At 43.0% G+C, this 7,874-nt stretch overlaps 1 long non-coding RNA gene across 1 annotated transcript in view; it reads right to left on the bottom strand.

The window, feature by feature from the left end:
* Positions 1 to 289: 289 nt before the first annotated feature.
* Positions 290 to 7,874, bottom strand: part of LOC123333430 — a 102,030-nt gene continuing 94,445 nt past the window's right edge. Inside the window, exons 3-4 of the long non-coding RNA XR_006550803.2 lie at positions 1,140 to 1,194; positions 290 to 647 (exon numbers count right to left, since the gene is read on the bottom strand). This is a non-coding gene — a long non-coding RNA (uncharacterized LOC123333430). The remainder of the gene's footprint in view (positions 648 to 1,139; positions 1,195 to 7,874) is intronic.

The raw sequence follows: 7,874 nt of genomic DNA, 5'->3' as shown, positions 1-7,874 counted from the left end.
CCACATACATAAAAAGACTTTAATAAATTCAAGTCAAAGAAGCACAAATTTTTCTTTAAAATATATGGAGAGGAAAAATCAGGTTAAGATATGGATAAAGACATTTAGTTAAAAACATTTAGACAACCAACTCATTTTCATAACTGAAAAGGTTTTAATTTTCTTTCTTTAGCTAACGTGGGTATGCAGTTTTCAGTAAAGAATCCAAATGAACCCAAGGATTCATGTGAAGTAGAAAAATGCAGTGCTGATAAAAGTGGATATTCAAAATGTTTTCTTCTGTGTTTCCATAAATATGGCTTCTGTATTTCTATATATTCTTATATCTCTGGAGAGAAGCATGAACTATGAAAGGAGGCTGTTGCATGGAGGCATGGTTCAGCTCCCTCTGTGTTCGTAAGGTCATTCATCTCATAAATGGGGATCAACTACAACACCAAGCTGGTATCTTTCAGAGGCAGGAACACATGTAAAGTATTTCAGGATCTTCAGGGAAAGGGGGAAATAGCTATTGACAGCATTTTTAGGATGGATGTTGGTAATACATGTAGAGCCTTCTGAGCGTTCGAGACAGGTGAGCCAAAAGTGACTGCAGCCTCCATCACCACACCAATCACCAGGACTGGGCCATCCACTGCAACCCTGTGCTGCAATCAAGGTGTCACAGGCTTTATGGTTGCTATTAAATACATATAGTTGAATAAAGTACAGTCAGCAACAGCCATATGGCCAAGCAAAGGACTAGAAGCAGGGGGCTGACTTCAGGATTTCATTCCAAAAGTGCAGGGCCTGCTTCCCACCCACATAACTCTCCCCCACAGACACAGCCAGAGAGCAGAAATGCTGTCGTTCCTTTAGGTCTGGGAGACTTAGGGCTTTGAGAAGCTCCCTTCAAATTTCCCTTGTAGTCTGAATCTCGTCTGCTCTGGAGAGAGACGCACAGGAGCCTGCGATTTTGGAGTCTTAGCTAAGGCTACGCACCCGTCCCCACACCTCTGCCTCTGCCTCCAAGAATGATCACTCTGATGCTCAGCCCTCTGATGTTCCCATGTACACTGACGAAGGAGGAGTCTGCCCAAGAGAGTGGGTGAGAGCAAAGCGCCAAATGGAGTAATACAGACCAGACCTCTGTCACTTACTTTCTGTGTGATCATGGGTAAGTTACTTAACCTCTCTGAGTTTCAGTTTCTTCATCTGCAAAAGAGAAATAATAATACTTACCTCACCATGTTGTGTGAGAACTAAATGAAACAGTGTACAAAAACAGCTCACTACAGGGCCATATACACAGTAAACATATAACCCATAAACAACAATGTTTTTAACATTCTTTATCTTTCTAAAGGCAACCTGGGGAAAGGAGAGAGGATACGACCTCAATTCTGCTATCTGTGTTCTCCAAAGGAAAACTTGAGCCTTCACCCTGGTGACTCCCTGTAAGAAATTCACAGTAGAGACATCTGCACCAAGCCTGACTCCAAGGTCTCCCAGCTCATGTGTCATGTATGACCTTCCTCTGACGTCAGCTGGAAACCAAAGCTGCCCTCACTCAAAGACACAACAGGCCAGCAATTGCCAATTCTCTCCCTAGAGCCGATCTGCATGTGCTTACTGCTTTGAACAGGCCACTAGGTTGACTGCTTTCCAAGAAAGTTACTATTAAACAAAAAAGTCTGAATGCATGCAGTGGTGTCATAGGTACGTGTATGCATGCGTGCTAAGTCACTTCTGTCGTGTCCAACTCTTTGCTGACCCCATGGACCACAGCCCGCCAGGCTCCTTTGTCCACGGATTCTCCAGGCTAGAATACTGGGCTGGGTGTCCTTGCCCTCCTCCAAGGAATCTTCCCAACCCAGGAATCAAACCTATGTCTCCTTTATCTCCTGCATTGAGAGGTGGGTTCTTTACCACTAGTGCCACCTGGGAACCCTGATGGTGTCATATGCTGCTGCTGCTGCTAAGTCACTTTAGTCGTGTCTAACTCTGTGCAACCCCATAGACAGCAGCCCACCAGGCTCCCCCATCCCTGGGATTCTCCAAGCAAGAACACTGCAGTGGGTTGCCATTTCCTTCTCCAATGCATGAAAGTGAAAAGTGAAAGGGAAGTCACTCAGTCGTGTCCGACTCTCAGCGACGCCATGGACTGCAGCCTACCGGGCTCCTCCATCCATGGGATTTTCCAGGCAAGAGTACTGGAGTGGGGTGCCATTGCCTTCTCCATGGTGTCATATACCCACTGTTAAACTGAGTCCCAGGTCACAGGTGGAGCTGGCCCCTAATAGCAGCAGGGGCCACTGTGCTTGCTTCCCACACACACCTTGATTCTCTTCAGAACTCTTTGACCCTCTCCAGGACACCTGGAGAGCCTTAGAAACCCTTCAGACAGCCTAAGGCTCATGGCCTTAGCAACACTCCCCAGAGACACAGATTCTCTGACCCACCTCAGGGCTCCTACCAGAGAGTTTTGCAGGTGTTTTTCAACCTAGTCCTTGAGGCAATATTAAAAATTCAAGCTCTGCACTTCATAGTAAGACTATTTACAATAGCCAGGACATGGAAGCAACCTAAATGTCCACTGACAGAGGAATGGATAAAGAAGATATGGTACGTATATACAATGGAATATTACTCAGCCATAAAAAGAATGAAATAATGTCATTTGCAATGACATGGATGGACCTGGAGATTGTCATACTGACTGAAGTAAGTCAGACAGAGAAATACAAATATCATATGATATTGCTCATATGTGGAATCTTAAAAAATGGTACGAACGAACTTATTTACAAAATAGAAATAAAGTCACAGATGTTGAAAACAAACTTACAGTTACCCAGGGAGAAAGGGATAAATTGGGAGATTGGGATTGACGCATATACACTACCATATATTAAATAGATAACTAATAAAGACCTATTGCATAATACAGGGAACTCGGCTCAATACTTTGTAATGGCCTATATGGGAAAGGAATCTAAAACAGAGTGGATATATGTATACATATAATTGAATCACTTTCTGGTACAGCCGAAAATAACACAACATTGTAATTCAACTATACTCCAATAAAAATTAATTTAAAAAATAATTCAAGCTCTAATCTGACTGATACTGGTCAAGTAGTTCACTATTTAAATAACAGAATAACAGAACCTAGCTGGGATAGTTGAATGAGACTTCTAAAACACTTGAATTTGATGACATATGGCAGGTAAGTGCCAAAAATAGAAAGGTTGGCTCATGAGGTAGAATGAATGCCATGACCCTGTTACGAAGGGTAAGAGCTATTCAGGCACGGGGCACAAGGGGAAAGAGGGTTTCCCAAGGAGCAAGGTTGCTGCCCTGGGAGCTCTTTATTCCCTAACAACAAATCCTAGCTCCAGGGTAGTCATAAATGCAGCAGCTCCTTCCTCGCTAAGATATCAATATTCCAAACACTGGACTCTTGCCAGTGTTGCAAAGGCCTTTTAAGAACTAAGAGGCAAGGAAGAGCTTTCTCAGCAGCTTCCAGTCAATTCTGAAGAAATGCCTCTCATTTTTTTTCTACCAGAAAGCAATTTTCAAAGGACCTGAAGCCAGGAGGGGAACTCAAAGGTGGAGGTTTATTGCCATCTAGAGGACACAGCGTCACAGTGCAAAACGAGTGTGACCCAGGAGATGTTCTGCAGGGAGTTTTTCCCTCTAGGACACCACAGCCTCCCATGGGGCAGGAAGTCAGGGACTGACAGCCTGTGAGCCATCCAAGGAGGAAAGAGGTATTATGTAGACAACTTTCACTTTAAAAAGCAAAATACCATCCCAATCTTTGCATCCACTGTTTTGAAATGCTTGGTTATTTTTTTTTTCTTTTTCCAAGTTTTTTTCCTCTCTTAGTTTCTTGGAGATTTTTCTCTACCAGAGATTCTCACAGATCCTTCTCTAAGGGTGGCTCAGCCACAGTCTCCCTGGTGCTGAAGGGCTGTGCTAAACCCAGGGTTATATATAGGCTTACCATCACAGATGCTCTCCCATGGTGGGTATGATGTGGAGGGAGGCAGGGTTTGATATGTGAGCCATCTGAAAGTGACAGAATGCACTCTGTGCTTCTTCCTCTTCGATCCACACTTTCATCCACTGTGTCCTGACACCCACCCCCATTATTTCCCTGAAACTGATCCTACCAGTGTTCCCACCCTATGTTCTTGTTCAACCTTCCCTTAATGGGCCTATACACCTGCGTGAGACTTCCTCCCCTAACTTTCTGACTGCTGCTTCTTACCTTCCTTTCAGGCCTCATCTTTCTCTGCCTGTGTCTTATGTGTTAATGCATCCTCTGACTTCTGTCCCTGTTTTTTTTTATGTTTGTTTTGTCCCACTTCTAAACAGAGGTCCTCAAACTTTCTTGGACATAGCATCAACAGGAGAATTTTCAAAACTACATACGGCCAGACCCCTACAGACTCTCCTTTGGGGACAACTGCGTTTTTTAAGTTCCTCGTGTGATTCTGATGTGCACCAAAAGTTGAGAAATACCGCATTGCTCCCAGAAAATGTCACTCATCATCATTGGTTGCTGACTCTAGAATCACACACATTGTGAAGTTCCAAATCTTCCCATAACCAGTGTCCCACTGGCTCTTACCCATTCCTGAGAATGCATTTGAAGCCTCCAGCAAAAGTGTCACCAAGTACTTTTGGAGTTCCCCAGGGTGACTCACACATGTTCACAGACACACCCAGCCCATAGTTTCTATCTTAATTTCTATCTTAATTTCCACTGTCACCTCCTGATCCCCTACCATCTTGGCTGGGTGTTACTTCGTCCATTAGGCACCCTGCTGTTTCTGCTGGGCACCACAGCCTCTTCCCTCAGTCAAGGCTGGTGGGAGGCAACCAAGCTGACAATGTTCTGCTGAACAGTACGCATAGCAGGTCATCTTGGGCTGGTGCGGGGGGGAAGGGGGGGGATATTCCCCCAGAAGCAGAGTCTGAGGCAAGGATTTGGGTGCAGGTGATTTATCTGGGAGGTGCTCCTGGAATTGAGAGTGAAAGAATGCAAGGGTGAGATGGAAGGAAGAAAAGATAGTTCAAGGATAAGCTATTCAGGTCACCAATGAGAAACAGGGTCTGGTTCAATCATAGAGGATATCTCCAAAGCCGTCCTCCTGAAGGAGGGATGGCTGTTCCCAGTGCCCCTTGAGTGAGAAAACAATGACTCCCCTGCATTTCTAGGCAATTGCATGCAGGCCAAGAGGACTCCGACAGAATCGGAGAAGGCCCCCCAGAGCAGACGTCAGAAAATGATGAAGTACATCTGCATTCCCCAGGAGGGTTCACCACAGCTACAACGGAAAGTAGGGGTAGACAGGAGGGAGGGGATGTGGGGCCGAGGCCTCTGCCATACTCTCCTCCTTTTATGCCACGCTCTGTAGGAAGGGCCTCAAAGACCCAGTATGGTTTTCAGACAGTCAGTCTTTACAGTTTTTCTTTATAGCCTCCAATACACACTAACCCCTGGTTAGAGGTTGAATTCAGGGCATCACCCCACCCCTCCTTGTGAGCCAAAGACTGAGCATCTGAGCCACAGGGCCCTGTGCACGCATCTGCTGCACTCGAGAGTCTATACAAGCTCCTAGAAGGCAAGAGCAGATAAAAAGCCTTATTCTCCTCTACAGAGATCCTCCAGCCCCAACAAGCTTCCCCATATGTCCACATATGTCTGAACACCTGTGTGCTACTGGCTTTCTATGTATGTCCACACCGGATCTTCCCTGAGCACCTTAAATCCAAATGCCTACCAGCTGCCTCTCCCAGGCAACTCAAACTCAACACAAACAAACCTCAGTTCACCATCTGCCTTCCGTCCCCACCGTGAATCCTCCTTCCATTTCTGAATCTTCATCGTCATGAATGACACCTCTAATGCCTGGTAGCCCACAATAGAAATCTGAAAATCAGTCCAGACTTGACCTCTTCTTTTTCCATCTATATCCAGTTAATAACAAATCCCTTTCCATTAACAGTGAAATTTGCCTGAAGTGAATTTGCCCAAAATGTGTTAACTTGAAACCTACTTGCCTAATGATTAACTTCCTAATTTTTTTTTTTTTTGCCAAAATTCTGAATTAGGGTTTATAAATTAAGATTTTTATAACCAATTTGTCCAAAGATATTTTGAACCTAATTTTGTACTTTTTAACATTAATTATATCTTAGTTTTGTAGCATAGCTTTACCACTAGTATGATTATTTTGGACATTTTTGAATGCCCTTTTTGTGTTTTGGGGCTTCCCTGGTGGCTCAGATGGTAAAGAGGCTGCCTGCAATGCAGGAGACCCAGATTCAATCCCTGGGTCGGGAAGAGTCCCTGGAGAAAGGATTTTGTACATTTTTAAATGCCCTTTTTCTCTTTTACATACTTTTCTACATTTCAAGTATTTTTTGAAATGTGCTATTTCTGGCAATAAATACTTGTAAAATCTGCAGTATTTCAAAAAGAACTTATCAAATTCATCCATTTATATTTTTTCTTTCATTGTTTGTCTGTTTTCAGATATAGTTTATGTATGCATTAACCAAATAGCATATTTGACATCCATTGGCATCTGGTAGCAAAAAATCAAAAACTATGAAAAGCTGTTTGGAAAGACATGTCCACAGAAAGACCGGAACCCAAATGTTCATTGCAGCATTATTCATAATGCTCTCTGGCGCCAAACTGTAAATAACCCAAATGCCCATCAGTTAATAAGTGGAATACAACTTAGCAATAAAAAAGAATGAAATACTAATATAGGCAATAATATAGATTAATTTCAAAAACATGAGCAAAAGAAGTCAAAACAAAAGACTATGTGTTACGATTCTATATATATGAAATTCTAGGAAACTATAATGAGAGAAAACAGATCAGTGGTTGCCTGGGGCCAGGGGTCAAAAGAGGGATCAATGGCAAAAGGTCATCATGGAGAAACTGAGGTGCCAGGAGCTTAAGCTGCTTGTCATTTCCACCAGAAAGTAAGCTGGTTCAAATTCAGGTTCTGTTTTCACAACTCATGCTGCATCATTGATCACAAGTTTCCTAACATTTGTCTCATTCTGGTTCATGTCCTAAGACACATCAACTTTCTTGGATCCAGAACAGTGTTTCCAGTTTTTGTTTTTTTTTTTAATTATTATTATTGTTCCCATAAGAAGCCTTTTTAGATTCTTTTCTCCTAATTGCCTCCCCCATGATATAATGTACCTATTTATATACTGCAGCCCTTTGGACCAAGGCCACAGAATTTTGTAATAGCTAAAGGTTTTGCCTCCTCAAATCAATCTGTACCCCCTCAAAGGCAGGCAGTATTTTCTAGATTATACCTTCTCAATAGATAAGGAAACCTTAGTGACCTCCTATTTGTATGGCAGAGGTGGTAACAGCAACTCAGTAAAGAGCAGTGCTAAAAAGGGCCAATCACATACTACCATAGCTTCATAGAGACTTAAAAGACTTTAGTTCCACAAGCCCTGATGTAGCTATTCTGCCTGTAACTATGGGTCTGTTTTGGCACCTGACACTGACGGAAGGACGCTTCCCAAATCTCCAGAGATAGGCAACCTGAGTTCATACCAGGTGTGTAGCTGATTCAGCTAAGCACAATCAAATAGACAAATCTCCTTGGCAACAGAGGACCTGGCTTTGTATTACCACCCGAAATATACGTGCATGACACAGTCACGCTTTCAATGCGTGCCCATGTTAGTTGAAATCCAATCAGTTTCTATCTTTCAGCTTTAGAAATTTAGCTAAGATTATATACTGACACATGGATCTAATGTGAATGAAAATAGAATCCTAAAAATAGGTGATATAATCTGCCCTATTTCAAGCTATTCAATCAACAAATATT

Source organism: Bubalus bubalis, chromosome 4 (genome assembly GCF_019923935.1).
Source record: "Bubalus bubalis isolate 160015118507 breed Murrah chromosome 4, NDDB_SH_1, whole genome shotgun sequence".
Classification (NCBI taxonomy): Eukaryota; Metazoa; Chordata; class Mammalia; order Artiodactyla; family Bovidae; genus Bubalus; species Bubalus bubalis.
The sequence above is the reverse complement of the archived record's forward strand: the minus strand, read 5'-3'. Positions and strand labels throughout refer to the sequence as shown.